Here is a 23,442-nt window from a genome sequence, read left to right as displayed (position 1 = left end):
TTTTTCCTTTATAGCATTTGCTCAGCTGCTTCACTGTAGGTTTTTGTCTTGCCACATTGAGAAGTTTTTAGCTATTATTTCTTCAAGTATTTTCTCAGCCCCTCTCTGTCCTCTCTTTTCCGGGATTCCAATAATGTGAATATTAGATCTTTTGTTATAGTCCCTTGGGGCTGTGAGGTTCAACCCCCCCATTTTTTCCCCCCAAGCTCTCAGTTTTTCAGATTGGGTAGTTTCTGTTTTTCTATCTTTCAGTCCATTGAATATTTCTTCTTCCATTCTGCTGTTTAGACCTTTCTTTGAACTTTTTTTCTGGTTATTGTTTTTTTTCCAGTTTTTTTTCCCAGTTAAGTTCCCATTTGGTTCTTTAAAGCATATTTGTTGAGACTTGATTTCTGAGACTTTTCCCCCATTTATTCCAAACATTCTTCAATATTTTATCAAGACCGTCTGCCTTAATGTCTTCATCAGATGATTCTAACATCTCTGTCATCTTGATGTTGGTTCTTTTGGTTATTTTTGTCATTCTGTTTGAGATCTTCCTGGATTTTGATTTTTTTCCCCAAATTTTTATTTAAATTCTAGTTAATACATAATGCAGTATTGGTTTCAGGAGTAGAATTCAGTGATTCATCACTTCCGTACAACACCCAGTGCTCATCATGACAGTTTTTGCATTTTCTAATTGAAATCTTATACATTTTTATACTTTGTTCTGAGTCTTTGGATCTTACTCAAACCATTTATTTTAGCTGACTTTTTTTTATACTACTCTGGCAGGAAAAGGAAGGTGGAGGTGCTGCCTCATTACTGCCAGGTAGAGATTGAGCCTCCATGGAAACCTTGGGTGGGTGGGTGGGGGGGGGGACATTACATATTACTCCTAGGTGGAAGTCCAGGCTTCCCCACATAATCTCCATCGGAACTGTTCAGGGAGAGAAGTTCATTACTGACTGGCAGGGACGAAAGCCCTGGCTCCCTGCTTGACATACTCTAACATCATCCTAATGGGGCCTTTATAGCCTTGAGAGGGGAATGCTAGGCTCCCTACTGGGACTTTGCTGGTGGGGGTGTGAATGGGATGGGTGAGTTTAGGTTATTAGCTTAAAAATGGATTACTATTTTTATGCCTCTTGATTCACATTGCTAGTAATTATGCCAGTCAACTTGATTTTATAAGGAGTTCAGCTCTGTACCTGTTTTTGAGGTGTTTCAGGGGCAGCTCTTTGTTATCCCTATTTATAACTTGAAAAGTAGCATAGGAAAGTGATCTGGGAGAAGAGGTAGATTGGGGAATTTAAAATAATACATGATTGTTGAGGGTAGCTTGTGTAGGTGAGGCTTACCCATGTGGAGGAGGTCAACATGGCTCAAGATGGAATTCTGGAAGGCTGCCGTTTAAAAGAGGATAGGCAGAAGAAAAGGAACAAAATGACCCAAGAGAACCCACCGGAGAGCTAGAGACAAAAACCGTGTTAGGTATTGCAGAAACCAGTAGAAGAGAACTTCAGGAAATGTTGAGTATTGAGCAGAGTCACATATGTTAGATTGGTTAAGTAATCGAAGGGTGAAAATCCTAATATTGGCAATGAGTAAGTTACAGAAGGCAGTGTTAGTGGGATGATAGCAATAAAAGTCAGACTACACTGAATGGGGAGGTTAAGAAAAATATCGATGGAGGAGAAAGAAGGAAGGTAAAAACTGAGGTGTATGTGTTTTATTAATTTTGTTACAAATTAAAAAAAAATGTTTCTTTTTGAGAGAGTGTGAGCTGGAGAGGGGCAGAGAGAGAGGGGAACAGAGGATCCAAGGGATCTCTGCAATGATAGCTGTGAGCCCAATACAGGGCTTGAACTCACGAACTGAACTGTGAAATCATGAACTGACTGAGCCACCCAGGTGCCCCGGGGTACATGTGTTTTAAAATTAAAAATTCTTACTTACATGCTGAAGAAGAGCTAGTATGATAGGAAATACACCAGAGAAGGAAGGTACTGTTGATGGCAAGGACCTTTGATAAAGTGGAAGATTGAATCTAGAGCACAAACGAAGCATCAAAAGTTGAGGACAGTGATATGTATATATATATTTTTCCTCCTGAAAGGGTGGAAAGGACAGAAACAAGACAAAGCTTGATGGGAGTCTCAGAAATAGGGAAAATAATCTAGACGTACATAAATGTTTTTCAAGAAATTTTTACCCAAATTAGTAATTTAATAGTTTACGTTAGAGGCATGCCAGAATTGAATATATTTTAAAAAAATATGCTGATGATACAACAGTTCTTATATGCTAAAAGAAAAAAAATGGCAATATGATGAGCAATTAAGAACCAAAATATAGTAAATGTTTTAAATTATCTCTGAGTAGCAAAAAAAGGGGGGTGCTAAATAAGCCATTTTTAAATTACCCATTGACAAAGATCAATGAAAGGTTACCTATTGTAGGTAAAGATATGGGGATAAGGATACTCTCTTACACTGCTCCTGGAATCTTAAAAGTAAAAGCTGAATTAAGCCTTAAATTTCATATACTATGATCCAGTGTGGCTATATTTCAAGGAGATTTTCCCGATATAGTAATTTACTAGTAGAAGTAATTTACTAGTAGAATGGTAGAAGATTTAGATACATTTTGTAACAATGTTACTTTCAACATTTTGGAAATGGTTTATGTGGTCAGTGATAAAGATGGATTGAGTAATGGCTAGTGTTATTAAAATTAATTTTGAGACACCTTGGCAAGGAGGAGATGCTCATTAAGTAGGGGAGGAAAGTAGATTATAAAACCATATACAGTACAATACAAGTTTAATTACATATGCACAGGGAAACAAGGACTTAAGAGTAAACATTTCTGGATGATTTTTATTTTTGGTTTCTTTTTTTTTCTGTGTCTGGATTTTCTTCACTGCACTTACAATATATCCTATAATAGGGAAAAAGAATTTTAAAAACTTCAGTGCTGCTGAGTGCACTCTTAAGGGAATACAGTTGGTGACCAGTAGCTTTCTAGAGTACAGCTTGTACTTTATCGATAGTCTAGCCTTATCCTTTGACTTGAGAAGTATACCTCCAGGGATTTTTACTAAGGAAATGAATAAGAACCATAAAGATTGTTTTACAAAGATTTATTGTGATATGATTTATAATGGTGACATGCTCTAATTGTCCTAAATAGGCCAATGGTTAAAATCTAGTTCATTCTTCCAGTGGACATAAGGCAGATCAATGCAGTCTGTGAAAAATGGTTTTGGGAGTGTACATGATGAAACAGGAAGTTTTCATGCTATCATTTACACAGAGAAAAAATATAAAATGGTATAAGTTTTGTCCTGATTTTCTTCCTTAAAATAAAAGAAAAAATAACAGGAAGAAAGAGATCCAAATCCGGAGTTGTTTTCTTTATACTGTTAGACGTTTTCTACAGTGGTCATTATTTTATAATTATAAAGTTGTAAATAAATTTGCTAATTGATACAAAAAGCCTCTGTATATCTTTTACTTCAGTTAGTTTCTCCATTATGTGGTAAACACAGAATAGACTAAACTCAAGATTTATTTTATTACTTAAACCTTAGGAAAACATCTTTCTTAAAATCTGACTTGCATGTCTTTATTTTTCTGTGACCAAATTTTCTTCTGTCTTTTATAAGAGATTTATGTCTTGGTTTCTCTTTTGCTCCAATGATAATGTATGTGTGATTTTTTAAAAACTGAAAAACTAAGTGAGGGGCACCTGGGTGGCTCAGTCAGTTAAGTGTCCAACCCTTGATTTCAGCTCGGATCATGATCTCACGGTTCGTGAGATCGAGTCCCCAGTTGGGCTCTGTGCTGGGCTTGGAGCCTGCTTGTGATTCTCTCTCTTCCCCTCTTCCTCTGCTCCTCCCCTGCTCATTTACTCTCAAAACAAACGAACAAACAAACAAAAAAACCCTAAGTGAAACATTAGTGAAGATTTCATTAAAAATAAGATTTTTTTTTTTACCATATCATATGCAAAGATGAAAGCAATACAACGGCATGTAAAATAAAAGTAAAAGTTCCCTACTATGCCTGCTTATCCATTCCATTACTTCCCACATTTTCATTCTCTAGTCGTAACCACATGATAAAATGCAACCATATTCAGTGTACTAGTTGAGTTTCGACAAATTTTTGTGTCAAAACTATGTAGCCATGATCACAAGCAAGATAAAGAATACTCCATCACCCCAAGAAAGTCCCTTGTGTCTATTTCCAATTAGTAACCTCCAAAGGTAACCACTATATTGACTTTAATTAGTATAATTTAATTTTGCCTGATTTGGACTTTATATCCTGTAATTATAAAGAACATACTCTTTTTTTGTCTGGTATGTTTTTGCTTTGCATATTTTTGGGATTCATCCATGATCTTGCTTATTTTGGTAGTTTGTTCCTATTTGTTGCTTGGTAGTGTTCCATACTATGGATATACCATAATTTATTTACTCTTTGATGGAGCATTTGGGTTGTTACCAGTTCTTAGGAACCATGAATGAAGCTGCACTGAACATTCATATACTATATGTTACTATATGGATTTATATTTTCATTTCTCTTGGATTAAAACCAAGTTGTGGAGGGGTACCTGGGTGGCTCAGTCAGTTAAGCCTCTGACTCTTGATTTCAGCTCAGGTCATGATCTCATGGGTTCATGAGTTTGAGCCCCATATCGGGCTCAGCACTGACAGTGTGGAGCCTGCTTGGGATTCTCTCTCCCTCTCTGCCCTTCATTTGCTGTCCCCACCCCCTCATATAAATAAAACTTAAAAAAAAAAAAAACAACAAAACCCAAGTTGTAGATGATTAGGTCATATGGTAAGGTCATAAAGTCATTAACTTTGGAATGTCGTTTCACAGTTTCTTGTGAAAAGGTTGTACCAGTTTCTATTCCCACCAAAGATGTATGGAAATTCCAGTCATTCTGGGTTCTTACCAGCATATTTTAGCCAGTCTGCTGGATATGTAGTGGCATCTCACTGTGGTGTTAATTTGCTTTTCTCTGGTGACGCTGAACATCTTTTTATGTACATCCCATTTGTCTTTTAAAATTCTTTGTCTTTTTAAAAAATTGGGTTGTTGGTGTAACTGAGCTGCAAGGCTTCTTCCATTTGAAATTAAGTCCTTCGTTTAAAAAAAAAAAGGGGGGGGGCGCCTGGGTGGCTAAGTCGGTTGAGCGGCCGACTTCGGCTCAGGCCATGATCTCTCGGTTCATGAGTTCGAGCCCCATGTCGGGCTCTGTGCTGACAGCTCAGAGCCTGGAGACTGCTTCAGATTCTGTGTTTCCCTCACTCTGCCCCTTCCCCGCTCATGCTCTGTCTCTCAAAGATGAATAAACGTTTAAAAAAAAATAAATTTGAAATACAAGTCCTTTGTCAGCTATATGTATTGTAAATATTTTCTCCTTGCCTTGTTGTTTGTTTCTATTATATATAATGTGATATATATTATATACTATATTATTATTACATAATGTTATTTGTTGACATATAATGGAGATATACTAGTTTCAAATGTACAGCATAACAATTCAATGTTTACATATACTGGGAAATGATCACCATAAGTTCATAACATCTGTCTCTATACATATTTCTTCCCTTTTAATATTTACATCCTATATCTATAGTTTTACTCCATTGGCCAGAACTTTTAAACTTTAAAAATAACAAAATAGTTAAAATCAAAATAAACGTGGTAGTAGATGTCCTTGTTTTGCTTCTGATTTTATTTCTCTACATCATATAAAAAATTTCACAGATTTTTTGGATTAAGTATCCTATGAGGGTTTTTATTAATGTTACTATTAGCAGTGTAATTTTATCAGATGCTCTTTGGCATTTGTTATTGTTAGACCATTATTAGTCGTATCCCTTGATGTTGAATTGGTAAGAAATATCTAGGATATACATCACTTGATTAGGGTATATTAGTACACTGAAGAATTTTATATACTATCATTTTACCTGGTCAGTTTCTGGTTTACTTTAATTGTATCGTATGGGTGTTTATTTCCCTTTTCTGGGTATATAAAGGCTGTGATCAAGATCATATTTGTCTTGTAGGATGAATGGGATGACATATTCATCTTCACATGCATCAAGAGTTTTAAATTGTGCATTTTAAAAATCTGGGCTTATCACTATGGTCATTATTCCAGATACTCATTTTGTTCCTAGTTCTTAGAGAATTTTGTCTGTTTTATCTTCTGTTAATTCACTTCTCTCCTTTTTGAGATAACAGCTTTGTGTGTAATTTTTTTTTTCTTTTTTAAATTTTGTGAAAATATTACCATAATGAAGCTTTTTAATTCTATTATAGGTCTGTGTAGAAGAGTATCTTTATCTTATTTTTGTTACAGCCTCTTTCCCTTGAATATATGTATTTTCTGGATATGTTTTTTTGAGTGCTACCAAATGCTAACATACTGCCTCTTTTTCACGGAATCCAAGATGACTAAGCTATTCCTGCCCAGTGGTACTCATTTAGATTTTCTAGAATGGTCTCCACCCCCATCCCAAAGTATTAGTTCTTGAATTGTCAGTGCTATCAATTGATAGATCTTTGTTTTTATTTTTTATTATGTTCTGTTTTCCTTTGGTTTTAATCATTTTTTTTAAAGTTTTATATTTTATTGCTTTGTTTTTTTCTTTTGATAAACATTCAAAATTATGATTTCACCTGTGAAAATTGCATTAGTCATTTGGTATTTGTAGAAATCTCATTTTAATTTTTTTCTCATTCAAATTATTTTATATTTGAAATTTAAATTTTGGTTGATTTCTGCTCTGTTATTCTATTTTTAGCATTCTGGAATTTTTGGACATTAGAGAAGATATCTTTCAAATGTTGAGGGGCCCAAAGCCTGTGTAGTTTTGGCGTTCCCCCTTTAAGAAAGAGGCTACAGAATTATATACACGGATGGATATTTATTTAGAATGAGAAAAGAAGTCATTCGTGTAAATGAAGGGCATGAGTGAATGAAGGGCCCAATCTTCGTTCATTTTGTGGCAAATCTGCCTCTGCTTCAAAGGATAAAATTTGGTTGATGTACATTGAATCTTCATGAATCTTCTCTGCTTTGTGTCCTATATTTTTGACTATGTGCCATAATATTTTTTTCAACTTCCAGTGGTTCTAATAGTTTTTGCACCGATTCATACTTTTTGTTGCCTAAATAATATCATTCCATTATTTCATGATGGCATTTAAGAATCTGGCTGTAGCTGTTGCCAAATAAATTTTACCATGTTCAATATTGATGTTTTCATACTTGATTTCTTCTGTGGACTCAGTTTGATGCATTTTTTTGCCCACCCTTTTGTTGTTAGCCTTCTGAGCACCACATTGTTAGATTTTATTTAAAAAGAAATCCTGGGACCCTACGACCCAGCAATTGCACTACTAGGTATTTATCCAAGAGATACAGGTATGCTGTTTCGAAGGGACACATGCACCCCCATGTTTATAGCAGCACTGTCAACCATAGCCAAAGTATGGAAAGAGAGCAAATGTCCATCGATGGATGAATGGATAAAGAAGATGTGGTATACATATACAATGGAGTATTACTCGGCAATCAAAAAGAATGAAATCCTGCCATTTGCAACTACGTGGATGGAACTGGAGGGTATTATGCTAAGTGAAATTAGAGAAAGACAAAAATCAGTTGACTTCACTCATCTGAGGACTTTAAGAGACAAAACAGATGAACCTAAGGGAAGGAAAACAAAAATAATATAAAAACAGGGAGGGGGGCAAAACAGAAGAGACTCATGAATATGGAGAACAAACTGAGGGTTACTGGAGGGGTTGTGGGAGAGGGGGTGGGCTAAATGGGTAAGTGGCACTAAGGAATCTACTCCTGAAATCATTGTTTCACTATATGCTAACTAATATGGATGTAAATTTTAAAAAATAAAAAATAAAAGTAAAAAGTAAAAATAAAAGAAAAATCATTCTCAGGAAAGAAACCAAAAAAAATATTTATGTATATATCTTAAAATATTGCTTAGTAAAAAAAAAAAAAAAAATCCTGGGGTGCCTGGGTGGCTCAGTCAGTTAAGTGTAGGACTTAATACCGGCTCTGGTCATCTCTTAGTTTGTGGGGTCAAGCCCTGTGTCGGGCTCTGCACTGACAATGTGGAGCCTGCTCAGAATTCTCTCTCTCTCCGCCCCTCTCCCACTCCCTCCTCCCCAAATAAATGAACCTTAAAAAAAATAAAAAGAAATCCTGTTGAGCTTCTTTTTTTCTACTAAAGCTACTTGATCACGATTACTGGTTTGGCCTCTTTGTATTTTTCCCTCCATACTTTCTCATGTTTGACCTGTGTTTTATAGTGTCTTTATTTTGCAGTGACTTTTAAGGAGCAGCATTTATCTTCATTACCTGTAGTGTGGGTGGGGAGTAAGTCACCTTTTCATCCATGAGTGTTTTTTCTCCTCATGAGTTGTGGCTGTGGGCAAGAATGTGTGCAAATCTATGAAGAGCTGGTTGGGAGGTGAAGTAGGTAGTGCACATTTTCTCTTTCCCTAAAGCATTTAGAGATTGGTTAAGTAGGGGAGAATTTATATTGTTTGGGTTTTACTGCATGAATTCATGTTGTCATAATTCTAGTAGCAGTGGTAACTGATGACTTTCAAATGAAATCAAGTGAAAATTGATAGGATAATTGGTTATTCTCTTGGAGTAAGCCTTCTGTGCTTCTTTTAGGGAGACAGAGAGTGAGAGAGAGAGAGAGAGAGAGTGAGTGAGTGTGTGTGTGTGTGTGTACATGCAAACTATTGCAGACTGTTTTTGCAGTTTCTGCAAATTAAAAGTCAGTTTTGCAAGTACTGATAAAAATGTTTCTGACACTAACACAATACTGCTTGCCTTTTTTCGTGTTAGTAACGACAAAGTATTTGTTCTTTTAACACACAGGAAGAGCATGAAACTGATTTTCCTCCGTGGGACTCCCTTCCCCAGTGGAATAAAGTTAGATAGAATGAGAATTTCTTTCCCTCTTAAACTCTGAAAAAGACCACTTCCTCTATTTTGCATTTTTGGGTGGTGGTTATAGCACTTGTTTTGAGGTTTGACCACCCTTTGTTCAGCTATTTTTATTTTTACATATCATTTTGAGTACACTTAGTGGTATTTTAACTATAACATCTTGTATAATGAAACTCATGCATGCATAGTATGTCTTAAAACACCACTGTTGTTTTGATTTAATTTGTATTAATTGGTTTGTGCTATTTCTGCTTTATCTGAGTTGTTTTTTTTCTTTAACAAATGAATGCCTAGTTTGCCACAGCTGAGCTAAAAAGCCAAATCATACTTTAAATAGATTTGCAATGTTTGCTTTCTCTGCTTAACATTTAAATTATGTAAGATATGACATGAATTTCAACTGCTTGGTTGCTCTATGTCCCCACCCTCCCACCCCCAGTAGGGGACAGACTTTTTTTTTAAATGAATTTTATGTTTGCAGTTTGCCTTCACTGCTAAAGGCTAAACATAAATCTGGGTAGTGCATGTTACAGTATTTTTTCAAATGCCTGGGATCCCATAATAGTGTAGTACTTAGTTTCTAAGTACTTAGTACTTAGATAGGACTGGATGTCAGGCAGTAGTATCCACTGAGCACTTTAGTGCCAAGGACTGTGAAGAGAAGGAACAAAATACTGAGGGAGAGGGGCGCCTGGGTGGCTCAGTCGGTTAAGCGTCCGACTTCGGCTCAGGTCATGATCTAGCGGTCCGTGAGTTCAAGCCCCGCATCGGGCTCTGTGCTGACAGCTCAGAGCCTGGAGCCTGTTTCAGATTCTGTGTCTCCCTCTTTGTCAGACCCTCCTCTGTTCATGCTCTCTGTCTCAAAAATAAATAAATGTTAAAAAAAATATTTTTTTTTAAATAAAAAAAAATACTGAGGGAGAGAGGCCCCCTTCTCCTCCCCCCAATACAAGAGAAATAATGACGCATGCTTTCTGTGGAACAACATAACAATTAGAAGTTCAAAGTAATATACTAACAAAGCAAGGGCTTGAGTGCTCAGAGGGTATGGAACTGAAATTCAGGGCTCGAGTTGTAATCTGAAGTTCAGATGAGGGTAGCTGTGGTAAACTACAAATGAGGTACAGAAGGGGCAGTTCTGGGGGGCAGCCAGTGTGTGCTAAACATAGGAAGTTCACACATTTTACTCTTACTGGAAACTATGTCTTAAATTGAATTGGAACTCCTGATTTTGTTATGTGAATGGGAGTAAAGATATAGAACTTTTACCCCTTATTATTTTTTTTAATCATTGCTTAGCTTTCAAAAGTCTTACTAAACAAATTTCAGAATCAGTGAAACTTGATAATTTAAATAAAATTTAAGCATCTGTAAAATAGTTAACAATGGCACACTTCCTGGCACAGAAAGTTCAGTATACAAAATGCTAAAAATTATATAATAGCAGCATTTTAGAAGCTATATAACATATGGTTGTAGTGTTAAGCTGTCACTGTTTCTCATCTGGTGAAAAATAAAGCATTAGGTATATGCCCTGAGATCTTCAGATTTGTACATATTCTTCTGAAGCCTTTACTATACTATCTTTGGGTTCCATGCCATGGGATAATCAGGTCATGTTTAGTGCTGTTCGAGGAAGGAAAACCAAATTATGTTGTAGAGGTTCTAATGTGTTAATGTTTTGCTGTATGCTTTTCTATAATATTCCCAGACAGAAAGTCTTAAATTTGTGTAAGTACATGGAGAAAAGTCTACTGAGATACTAAACTCCATCCTCCCTCAAAATGGGATCAGTTGCTGCTGCTGCTCCAATCACTACTCCGTTCTGTATGGCACAGTAGTATTCCGTGTAAAAAATTGCCATTTTACAAACCAAATAGAAGATAGAATGGAAGAAGAGGCCCCTTGTACGACAGCAAAAAGTTCTTTTACACACCAAAAAAATGTGTAACATTTTTATCAAGAAACCTAAAAATGCTACTGTGGTTCACAAAGAAGACCTAAAGAAATAGAAAAACACACTATATTCTTGGATTTGAAAATGCAAGTTCTTAACTATCAATTCTGAAAGCTAGTAACTAACTGTAAACTCTGAAATCTGTAAACTGGCATTCTAAAATAAAAAACCTAAAAGGATTAAAAAAAACAAAACAAAAACCAAACTCCACCAGTCTGTTGTCAGGTATTTGTGTAAGCTCATTTTGTAGATGAGTGAAATGAAGCTCATCAAATAACCTCTCCAGGGTTACAAAGCTAGGAGGTGGTTAAAGCAAGGCTTCCCAGTAAGGTGAGTTTGAGGGCTCAGACGTGATAATAGCTAATATATAGTAAGCACTTACATCATTAACCGTTACTGTTCCAGGTAAAGCACTATATATTTTTTCAGATAGAATAACATCTAAATATATGTAGAAAATAGGAATTTGTGAGACTTTTCTAGAGGGGTTCTAAGGATAATGCATGCTTCGTTTATAGATTTATGGGTCCTTTAGAATTCCTGCCTCCCTGTCCCACTCTTCCCCATCCCTACGCAGTGTTCCAGCACCTTCTCCTATGATCTGCTCTTCTGCTTCTTTATATGTCAGATAATCTTATATAGTATGGATTTTTTGGGGCCGTCTATTATGTTCTGTTAGTCTTTTTGCCTATTCCTATGCCCATGTCATTCTTTCTTTCTTTTTCTTTCTTTTTTTTTTTTTTTTTTACAGAAAAGTTTTATTCTTTCTTATGAGAACTCCTGGCAACATTAAATATATACCATAACTATGCTGTTAGCTATAGTCATTATGTTGTATGTTACATCCCCAGTATTATTATTTTTTTAATTTAATTTTTATTTTTTTTAAATTTACATCCAAATTAGCGTATAGTGCAACAATGATTTCAGGAGTAGATTCCTTAATGCCACTTACCCATTTAGCCCCCACAACCCCTCCAGTAACCCTCAGTTTGTTCTCCATATTCATGAGTCTCTTCTGTTTTGCCCCCCTCCCTGTTTTTATATTATTTTTGTTTTCCTTCCCTTAGGTTCATCTGTTTTGTCTCTTAAAGTCCTCAGATGAGTGAAGTCATCTGATTTTTGTCTTTCTCTAATTTCACTTAGCATAATACCCTCTAGTTCCATCCACGTAGTTGCAAATGGCAAGATTTCATTCTTTTTGATTGCTGAGTAATACTCCATTGTGTGTGTATGTGTATGTATATATACATACATATACATACATGTACATATACAAACATGTATATATATGTATACACACACACACACACATACATACATACCACATCTTCTTTATCCATTCATCCATCGATGGACATTTGGGCTCTTTCCAGACTTTGGCTATGGTTGATAGTGCTGCTATAAACATGGGGGTGCATGTGTCCCTTTGAAACAGCATACCTGTATCGCGTGGATAAATGCCTAGTAGTTCAATTGCTGGGTCGTAGAATAGTTATATTTTTAGTTTTTTTGAGGAACCTCCATACTGTTTTCCAGAGTGGCTGCACCAGCTTGCATTCCCATGTGTCATTCTTTCTTAATTTTATAAATGGTTAGGACAAGCCTTGCTGATGTGTTCATTCAATAAAAATTTCATTGAACGAATATTTGTGGCCAGTACTATGTGCTAGGAACTGTATAAGTGCTGGCAAAACCTCACTGACCAAAGCAAAAAATTCTCACGGAGCTGACTCTTGTAAAGAATTTCTCGGGGGGCGCCTGGGTGGCTCGGTCGGTTAGGCATCTGACTTCGGCTCAGGTCATGATCTCGCGGTCTGTGAGTTCGAGCCCCGCGTCGGGCTCTGTGCTGACAGCTCAGAGCCTGGAGCCTGTTTCGGATTCTTTGTCTCCCTCTCTCTCTGCCCCTCCCCTGTTCATGCTCTGTCTCTCTCTGTCTCAAAAATAAATAAGCGTTAAAAAAATTAAAAAAAAAAAAAAAAAAGAATTTCTCGGGTATTTTTCCTGTTTATAAATTTTATAACCATCTTGTGGTTCTGTCAAGTTCAGTGGTAAACTCAATAGGTTTATTTATTTTAGATTGTATCATATAAAGGAAAATTGACAATTTGACAATTATGTCCATGAACATAGAATGCTTTTCACTTCAGATATATCTCCCCCTGCCTTTGGCCAGCTGACCAGTTGCTTGCTTGCCTGCCTGACTTCCTTCCTTCCTTCCTTCCTTCCTTCCTTCCTTCCTTCCTTCCTTCCTTCGTTTTTACATGTTTATTTAGAGAGAGAATGAGAGAGGGTGTGTGTGTGTGTGTGTGTGCACGCACGTGTGTTGTGTTTGTGTGTGTGTGTGTGTGTGTGTGTGTGTGTGTGTGTGGGCGGTGAGGGGGCAGAGAGAGAATCCAAAGCAGGCTGCACTGCACGCTCAACACAGAGCCAGACATGGGGGCTTGATTTCACAATTGTGAGATCATGACCTGAACCAAAATCAAGAGTTGGATGCTTAACTGATGGAGCCACCCAGGTGCTCTGGCCTTTATTTAAAGCTTTATAATTTTCTATAAAGGTCTAGAATATATTTTATTAGATTTACTCCCAGTTACTGTATATTTACTGTTGCTATTATAAATGGCATCGTCTGTTTGGCTTAAGTTTTGTAATGGCTTGTGTACAGAAATGGCTTTTTTTGGGAGGGGGTTCTGAGGATCATTATATAGATTTTTGTATCCAAACACCTTGTAGAATTCTGTTGGCAATAATCTGTATCTTCTGTGGGGTTTTCTGTATTAATAAACATATCAAATAATTTTTTTTTCAATTCTGTTTTTTTATATTGCATTGGTTAGGACTTTAAAATATAGTATTGAATAAATGTAATGAAATGAATAATAAATAATAAATATAAATAAATAGTGGACATTATTTCTTGTTCTTGATTTTTAAAGTTTCACTGTTAAAAAAATATATTCTGCAGGGACTAATTTCCTCTAGTCCCACTTGCTATGTATTTTTAAGATCAGGTGTGACATTTTCTCATGCTTTTCCTGTATCTGTTATGATCATGTTATTTTTCCTTTAATCTGTTCATGTGGTGAATTATATTTGTAACTTTTCAAAAAAAAAGCCAATGTATCTTTCTGTTCTGGATTCATGGAATATGTTCATAATGTGCATTCTTGTTTACATATTGTTTACATACTGTTGGATTCTGTTTGCTAATATTTTATTTATGGTCTTTTGGTTTTTTTTTTTTTTTTTTATGGTTTAGTGAAGTTGACCTGTAATTTTCATTTTACCTAATGTCCTTGTCTGATTTGGTATCTAGATTTTACAGGCCTCATGAATTGAGGAATATTTCCTCCTTTCGTTTTCTCTGAATCTGTGTACTACTGGAATTACCTGCTCCCTGAAAGTTTGGCGGAACTGGCTTTTACCACTTCTGGACCTGATTTTTGTATACGTGTAGCAAGGTTCTTTTCTTTCTTAATTTTTCCTTCTTACGGTCCTAGGACTCTTCAGGATTCCCCTCCCTCCCTTCCTTCCGAGTGTTGAGCGTGGGGGGGGGGGGTTGGAGAGAGAGAGAGAGAGAGAGAGAGAGAACGAACCCCAAGCAGGCTCCATGCTCAACACAGAGCCCAATGTGGGGCTGAACCCCACCACCCTGGGATCATGACCTGGGCTGAAATTAGGATGCGCGACGCCCAACTGCCTGAGCCTGGTGCCCCAATTCAGGCATTCTAATTATTCTGTCCCAAGACAGGGGTTAGCTCAAATGAGAGTAGGGAGGTCTTACTGATAAGAAAACATAGGAAAGGAAGAACTTCAGGAATGAGTCGGAATTTGAATTAGAGACTAGACTTTGGGCCAGAAACAAGTTGGGGGTGGGTGGGAGGGAAAGGATCTATTTCTGAGATTTTGTTCAGTAACAAGGATCTCCTCCCACCAGGCTGAAGTAGGAATAGGTGGGCTAAAGTGGTCTTAGCAAGTTGACCACTCCCTGCTCCCTACTCCTGCTCCCTACTCCCACTCACTCCGAGTGATGAAACAAAGGTGCACCAGCAGATCACAGGATATGGCAGAAGTAGCAAACAGATTCAGGTTTAACCCCTACCTTCCACCGGGACTTTAGATATTTTGGTACTTTTTGATCATTCTTCAGAGAGTAAGTATAAAGAATAAGGGACTTCAGTGCCATCCTTACGGAGTTCCCTGCTCCATTCCACCACCTTTCCACGAAGAGAAATGTATTGAGAAAATGTAAAATTTGCTCCCGATTAGCTAGCTCTTCTGTGCTAGTAGAAGGGGAGACGGTATTATGGACAGTCCCCAAAGGTTTAAAAGTATTGACCTGTTTTTAGTTCTTTACAGTTTATCTTTTATCATTATGTTGCTTAAGTTACTAAGAAGATTAACTCGTATTTTCAAGGTTTTCCCATATCTTATATCCTGTTTCTTTTCATAATTGCTTTTAGGATCTTGAAAAATAAATTTTGAAATAAATTTAAATTATTTAGTATTTTTATTTTTGTCAATCCATGCAGTTTTATACAAACACAGTATATTTAGTGCTTTTCAGAAAAATTCCTTTCCTCTGCTTTTTACATAAGTTTTCCTGAAAGCACTAAAAAATTGATTAAGGCAAATCTCTGGGCCAACCTGGTTTCACTTTGAAGACTAAGTATGAATGAGTTTCTACAGGAAAAATTTTCCATTGCTTTTGTTTATAGATTGAAATTAGGGAAATGAACAAGTACATGAGTGTTGCTTAATGAAGCTCTTTTAAAATTTTTGACTTAAAAATTTTTTTTGACTTAATCTCCCAGTTTCAGTGTCAGTTGACTTGACTTTAGGTAGAGAGCATGTGACTTTAGACAAGCATGCAATTATTCAAGGTATGCTGCTGCTTAAGAAAAAGACTTTAAAAAATGTGTTAGAACATGGGGAAAAAAAAAGATCTTGCTCTCTTGTGGTTTCACAGGGTGCCAGAGGTCTGGTTGCTTGTATGTTTCACTCAATTGCTTTCTGTTCAATGAGTAGGATCACTACCGTGCCTCATAACTTTGCAGACTCACTGCAGAGGAAATAGCAAGAGGTAAAAATGACCTCAAATGAATGTGGCTTTTTTGTGGGATGGAGTGAGTAGACAGTGTGCTACAACTAAATAAATCAATTATGCAGGAAGACCTTTACTTAACTCATCTTTATATTCTTTTCACACTGTGACTACCCCTGCCCCTATCATTTCTTGTTGTTTAAACATTTGTAAAGTGATTAGTTTGTTGTATGTATGTAAATGATTACAGTTGAGTTGTCTAGAATTTTATAATCTTATTATCATTTCTCTAGTAAGCTCTTTCTTTTCCTCTTTTGGGCTGACAGCTTGCTTACTGTGAGTGCCTTAAGGTAAGAGATCTTAGACTCAGTATGGGTTGAATGGAACTAACTTCCTTTATCTCATCATGTTGGATTCTCTTGCATCTGTTTTTGCTAGTTTATCCTGCAAGTTTCTATTGTTTTGGTTGCGTAACCATTTTGTACTTGGAAAAATAAAACTTATTTGTATTTTTCTACCATAAGTCTTGGGTAGCATCATGACCTTTTGTCGGTTTAGTATTGGGTATGAGATATTTTGATAACACTTTAAAGGGGAAGGAGAAATCATTATGTATGGTGAACTTGTAGTTATCGTGCTCTCAGAAGGTGGAAGGGAGTCTGGATAGTTTTATATCTGTGTTTATTGCAATGCCGGTGATACATACCTAGGAAACACTCCTTTATCTGCTGGCCAGCTTATTACCAGTGTCAAGGTTGACTGAGATGTGTGGGGAAGATTTGAGGTCTGGACACTTTTCTCCATAAATACAGACAAAATAGAAGCAATACATTTATTTTGTTTTCCGAAGGTAGCTCTCAGTGTAATGTAGTGGTTTTGGGCACATAATCGAGCCAGACTGCTTGGAATCAGTCTCTACCACTTACTGCCTGTGGCTTTGAGCAAGTTACTGAACCTCTTACGTCTCCTTTTCCTCACCTGTAAGATGGAGACAAATAATAAGTACTTACTACCTCATGGACTTCTTGTGAGGTTTCAGTGAACTAATGTAAGCAAAATACTTAGTGCCTGGCACATGATAAACTCTGTAGAGGTATTGTTGCCAAATCAATACATGTGACTCAATGTGTATCTGATGTATGTGTCCCTGAAGGAGTTTGAAATGTAAAACTTAATTTTTCTGCAAGTCTGATCTACAGTGACTTTTGAATAGCCTCAAAAGTGGGGACTGAAAGAATCAATAAAATATCTGTATTTCGGTTGTCTTTACTGTACACTGACTGCCTTCCTCAGGAAATATTTCTTTTGCCTTAGCTGTTCCATGGCCTGGCTGAGTCTGGCTCTTTTGTGATGACCACAGCAGGGAAGCTTGTCCTGGGAGACTGGGTGAGAGTCCCATTGGTTAGGCACAGGAATACTGCCGTGGAACAAGGGGTTTGCTTCTAAGGGCACCTACCTGAACAGATGCCATTTCATCCCTGGGCACTGTAGTGTTAAAAGAGTGAACGTCCAAAAATAGGATTTATTACGATAGTGATTCATTCATTCAACAAATATTTCTCTAGGGTTTATGTGCATGGCCTTAAGGAGTTTGCAGAGACAGGGTTTTCCTGTTCTAAAGTAGAGTGTTAGTCCTAACTGAAGGGGAAAAACATGAAAATGATTTTGCTCTTCCTGCTGTCTCTAAAAATGGACTGATTCTCCTTTATGTATTTATTTGTTTACTTTTGAGAGAGAGAGGGCGCAAGTGAGGGGGGGAGAGAAGCGGGGCTCGTGGTCTCCCTACACGGGGCTCGAACTCACGAACTGTGAGCTCATGACCTGAGTCAAACTCAGACAGATGCTTAACGACTGAGCCTCCCAGGCGCTCTGGCCTGATTCTCTTTTAGAAGTGCAGTTGATGATTGCTCTCTTCATACATTTGAAAGCTTGGGTATGATTTGTTTTGTGGAGGAAGGTCAAAAGGAAAAACTGGTAAGTTCTCTCACCTCTGAGTTTCTTGTTGATAAAATAACTACGTTTCTTAGAACTAAAGAAATGTCCTGCGCATTTTGTTTCCCAAATAATTTAGTGAAATGTCAATATGAATTTATTCATGTTGGCTCTAAAATATTTCATTAATAAAGATATTCTGCATCTTTACAGGTCTGTCTTGCATTTTGTAAATAAATTTGTTCCTGGCAAGATGTATGAATAATTTTTGAATTGTATTTCCCCACTGACGTAGAGGATTACAAGCTGTGGCACTGCTCAAGTGACACCTGCACCCCAGAACTGTGAAGGTAGCAGTGTCAGTTGGTAGTGCATCCACATCTCTGCTTCCACGGTACTTTTTGCTAAACTCACCCTAGCATTTATCACTCAGAAACTGTAATATCTTATCCATTCCGAGACATTAATAAACTTTTTAAAATGTTTCTTTATTTTTGAGAGAGAGCCAGAGCGAGTGAGCACAAGTGTGTGAGTGGGGGAGGGACAGAGAGGGAGGGAGAGAGAATCCCAAGCAGGCTCAGCACTATTAGCACAGAGCCCGACGTGGGGTTCGATCTATCAACCGTGAGATCATGATCTGAGCCGAGATCTAGAGTCGGACGTGTAACTGACTCACCCATCCAGGCACCCCGAGACATTAAAAAATTCGTATTTTAATGTCTTTGTAGATAGGATGCATCTTCCAATTGATGGCATCCTAGAGTCAACAAAAGATGGGATTTGTTTTCTTGCCTCTGGTTTGACCATGAGTATATACCCGGAGGGCAAGAACTGTTACTCAATTTATTTTTGTTATCTCCAATGTCTGACTTGCATTTAGAAGCCCACTTTTGCTGAATTGCAGTGTAGCAGTTTTTAGGGTCATCTCACTTAAGTGTTGATTGAAATGAGAGTTTCTTCAGAAGACTTCTGCAGGAGGAGGCAAATATTTAAGAGGAGGGCCTGGTAAATGTTAAGTAGTTCACGATGACTTCTACTTTCCCCTCCTGCATCCATTCTGTCTTTCTCCTGTGGTTGATTGTCTTGCTTCATACTGACGCCTACCTCAGTGACAAAGTATTAGTACACTTTACCTGAATTTGTTGCTTTTAGCAGATTCCAGTGAAGTGAAAGACTAAGAATGTTATGTTTTTATTTATGATATAGTATTATCTTGTGCGTATCCTTTGAATATTGCACTGTGCCAAAGTCACTTCTCATTATGTAAATGAGGAAATGGGGAGTCCTTGTGTTTAGGGACATAATGTTTATTTTAGTCCATGGTGAAGAACGACCAAACTTCTGCACGTAAGTTTCTGCTTTAGAAGAATCTTCTTCTGAACTACTATATTTTGTTACTTTTATTGGTTTGAAATTATCGTATTTATAAGTAGCTCTGTGATTATGAGACTTGGGGCTTTCACACCCTTATCACTGTAAATCATCTGATTTGCTTGAAAGGTAGTGTAGGTCTAGCCTCCCTTTATCTTGCCCCTGAGTACCTTAATTATCAGTCTTGCAAAATCTAGATGTAATCTTAGTGCTAGAAGAAACTGCTTAGTGGCCCTAGTTGTTTTCCATAGCTTTTATATGTAGGTGATTAGAAAACTGAGACCTTAATTACTATTTTTCTGGAAATGATTTTCATGTAAATTTTTTTAAAATAGACTTTATTTGAGAAAAGTTTTAGGGGTGCATGGATTAAACGCCTGTCTCTTGATTTTGGCTCAGGTCATAATCTCAGGGTTTGTGAGTTTGAGCCCCACTTGGAGCTCTGCACTGACAATGTGGAGCCTGCCTGGGATATTCTCTCTCTCTCTCTCTCTCTGCGCCTCTCTCTCCCCCTCTCTCTCTGCGCCTCCCCTGCTCGCTCTCTCAAAAAAATAAAAAATTTTAAAAAAAGTTTTGGTTTACAGAAAAATTGAGAAGGTAAAACAAAGTTTCCATATACCCAGCACCCGGTTTCTCTATTATTAACCTCTTAAGTTATATGGTATGTTTTTTAATAACTAATGAACCAATATTGATACTTTATTATTAACCAAAGTTAATACTTTATTCAGGTTTCCATAGTTCTTACCTAATAATCTTTTCTGTTCTGTGGTCCCATCAGGATACTGCATTACATTTCATTGTCATGTTTCCTTAGATTCCTCTTGGCTGACTTCCTTTCTTTTTGGTGACCTTGACCATTTTGAAGAGAACTTAGCAAGTATTTTTGTAGAATGCCCCTCTATTGGAATTTGTCTGATGTTTTTCTTATGACCAGACTGGGGTTTTGGGTTTTGGGGAGGAAGACACAGGTGGAAAGTGCCATGCTTATCACATCACATCACATCACATCACATCACATCACATCACATCACATCACATCACATCAAGTGTGTGCACTGTCAACACGATTCTTGACTCTTGATGTTGACCATAGTCGTCTGGCTGAGGATAGTGTGTGTGTGGTTTCTCTGCTCTAAAGCTACTAGTCTCCTTCCCCCTGTGTTCCATGTTCTTCGGAAGGAAGTCATTGTGTGTAGCCCACACTGAAGGAGTGGGGAGGCTGTGTAATTTTGAACAAACATATTTAGATTGCAGAACAGATTGAAAATGTACCTGGAGTTAGTGAAATTTTTGTTTTCAACAAAACCATTGCTGTTTAACCTGCATTCAGAGATTTGGTTTGGCAACAGTTTTCTTTCTTAGTGTTTCAACCTGCACAATTGCGTGGCAGCTACTAGCTGTTCCTCTTTACCCACCTTTTGTGCCATCTATCTATCTGATAATTATTTTTGAGAAAATAAAATGAAAGTGAAATGTGGGAGATCATTAGTCAAACTCTTGAATAAAACTTGTTAATATTTTGATCTTCATCGGCTGCTTTTCACCACTTAAAAATATTATTTCTAAAATCAAGTGCTTGGTTGATATGTAAATTATGATTAGAGACCAGAACAGTTTAGGACCCAAAATGATCAAGGGAAAGCACCTTGTCGGAAACCCCCATGGCAATAGCCTCTCCTTGTAGTTCCCATTTGTGTGTTTCAATTGTAAGGCTTATGTTAAAATTAGATCAGAATTTCCATTGTAGACCCTCAATTTCATAGTTGTGTAACTGCCATATTAACTTGATTGTAAACAAAGGCCTGTAATGATGGGCCTTACTTGAGCAATTAAGGGGAGAAATTGTGAGGACAGGATTTGATTCTGAAGGTGAGTTTAACATTTTTTCTTAACGATTTTCCAAATTTCGCAATGAATGAGGCTGTATTGTTTTATAATTAAAAAACAACTAAAAATAATACAATTAGTTATGAATTCTTGACTTTATCATATTTTTTTGACTACTTTCCCCAAAGTTAGAACCATTTAAATCCATTTACTTTCTTTCACTTTTTGTGTTTTTGTTGACCAACTGAATCTTTCTAGTCCAGAGAACGAAAACTTACTTCATGTGTCTATGTATATCTTTTTGCAATAGATTGTAGCGCTGCTACTATGAAGGCAGCTCAGTTTTTCAGTTCTACTAGCTTGTGAATAGAAAAGCTATTCTGTTTTTTCACTCACTTTTCTTGGGCTTGTAAAATGCACACAAAAAATTATTAGGGAGAAGGAAGGAGTTCATATTTTATAGATGAGTGTATTAGTTTCCTAGGTCTGCTATAACAAATTAGCACAAGTTTGGTAGCTTTAGACAATAGAAATGTATTCGCTCACGGTTTGGGGGCCCAAAACCTTGAAGTCAAGTTGTCGGCAGAGTTAGTTTTCCTCTGGAGGCTCTGAGTGATAATCCCGCTCCATGCCTCTCTCCCAGCTTGCAGTGATTCTTGGCAGCCCTGGTTGTACTTGGCTTGTGTGGACACATTACTCCAGTCTCTGTCTCTGCCTTCACGTGGCCTTCCGTTCTGGGTCTTGTCTGTTTGTGTCTCAGATCTTCTACTCTTTTCTCTTATAAAGATGCAGGGATTTGATTTAAATCCAGGATGATCGCATCTGTACATCCTTAACTTAATTGTATCTGCAAAGACCCTGTTTCTAAATAAGGTCCCATTCATAGGTACTGGGGTGTTAGGAGTTAGGAGAGTCTTTTTTTGAGTGCCACAGTTCAGCCCACTACAGTGAGTAAACCTTTTCTTGAATCTGCAAGTAAGCGCTGTAAAAGTACTTTTACTAAACAGAGTAATAGTTTTAGTAGCTGACTTAAGTACATACAAATGTGATTCAGAATTTAGTTGCATATTTATTTTCTCTTCGTGTGGTTTGCGATTGATGTGGCATTCTTGTACTGTGAAATTAGGCTGTGCACATATAGACAAGCTATAATTTGGGACGTTTAAATGGTGTGAGTAAAGTCTTAAATTCTGTGGACACATGCCATTTAGCTCTTGACTTTTTAAATCTACATATTTGGGTATTTTTGTAAGACGAATGTTTATATGGTTCCTTTTGATAGGAACCATGTTTGTCTCCACTTAAAAGAGTTTAAATTTATCCAGTGATCTAGTCTGATTTAAATTTGTGTGCTGCAAGGAGGGATTTCATAGAAGCCAAGAATTGCTGGGTGGACAAATGAGGTTAAATAATCAGAAGTAAGAAGGGTAGTCCTTGGTGTGAATAGACAGAACCACTTTCTGAGAAGTGCTGGCCCAGCCTCCTGGGTTGTGGTTTGGAGGAAACCTCTGGTGAGAACATTCTCTCCTTCTCTCCCACTTTGAAATGGAAGCCATGAGAAATTTAGTTCTTATTGTTATTAGGAGAAGAGGTTCAATAAGGCCTTTTTTTTTTTTTTAAAGTTCACCTGTGCTATAGACCCATGGCTATAGTATTTGGTAATGTCATTTTTATTTATTTTTTTTTTTTATTTAAAAATTTTTTTAACGTTTATTTATTTTTGAGACAGAGACAGAGCATGAACGGGGGAGGGGCAGAGAGAGAGGGAGACACAGAATCGGAAACAGGCTCCAGGCTCTGAGCCATCAGCCCAGAGCCTGACACGGGGCTCGAACTCACGGACCGCGAGATCGTGACCTGAGCTGAAGTCGGACGCTTAACCGACTGAGCCACCCAGGCGCCCCGGTAATGTCATTTTTAAAAACAAGCCCCATCCCCCATCCATTCTCGATCCGCATAGGTCTGTTCTGTTTTGTAGCACTTGTTTCAAAAATTGTCATCTTTATTCTGCTTGCTTATGTGTATTGTCACCCTTACTAAGATGTGAGCTCCACAAGCACCAGGACCATATCAGTTTCATTCTCTCTCAGGACTGTACCCCAGCTCCTGAGTAGTAAGTACTTATCAAATATTTGTTGAATGAATGACCTTGATATACCGTGGATACTTTTGAAATCCATACATAGAGACTTATCTCATTCTTTCAGTGGCACTTTACTATTCTATAATGGATCTACCATAATTCATTTAACATTTCCTGTTAACGGACTTTTAGGTTGTTAATAGTTTT

General features: G+C 37.2%; 1 protein-coding gene across 5 annotated transcripts in view; it reads left to right on the top strand.

The window, feature by feature from the left end:
• Positions 1–23,442, top strand: part of RRAS2 (RAS related 2) — a 124,020-nt gene that overhangs the window by 69,641 nt on the left and 30,937 nt on the right. Inside the window, exon 1 of one of the 5 annotated variants that reach the window (XM_042957502.1) lies at positions 19,281–19,298. The exons of 3 other annotated variants lie outside the window; for them this stretch is intronic. The gene's annotated coding sequence lies outside the window, so the exon portion shown is untranslated. Of the gene's footprint in view, positions 1–19,280; positions 19,299–21,141; positions 21,195–23,442 lie in introns of those variants that run through there. One more of the 5 variants, XM_042957503.1, reaches the window with a different exon arrangement.

This window comes from Panthera tigris, chromosome D1 (genome assembly GCF_018350195.1).
Source record: "Panthera tigris isolate Pti1 chromosome D1, P.tigris_Pti1_mat1.1, whole genome shotgun sequence".
Lineage (NCBI taxonomy): Eukaryota > Metazoa > Chordata > Mammalia > Carnivora > Felidae > Panthera > Panthera tigris.
Note: the sequence above shows the minus strand (reverse complement) of the source record. Positions and strands in the feature narration are given on the sequence as shown.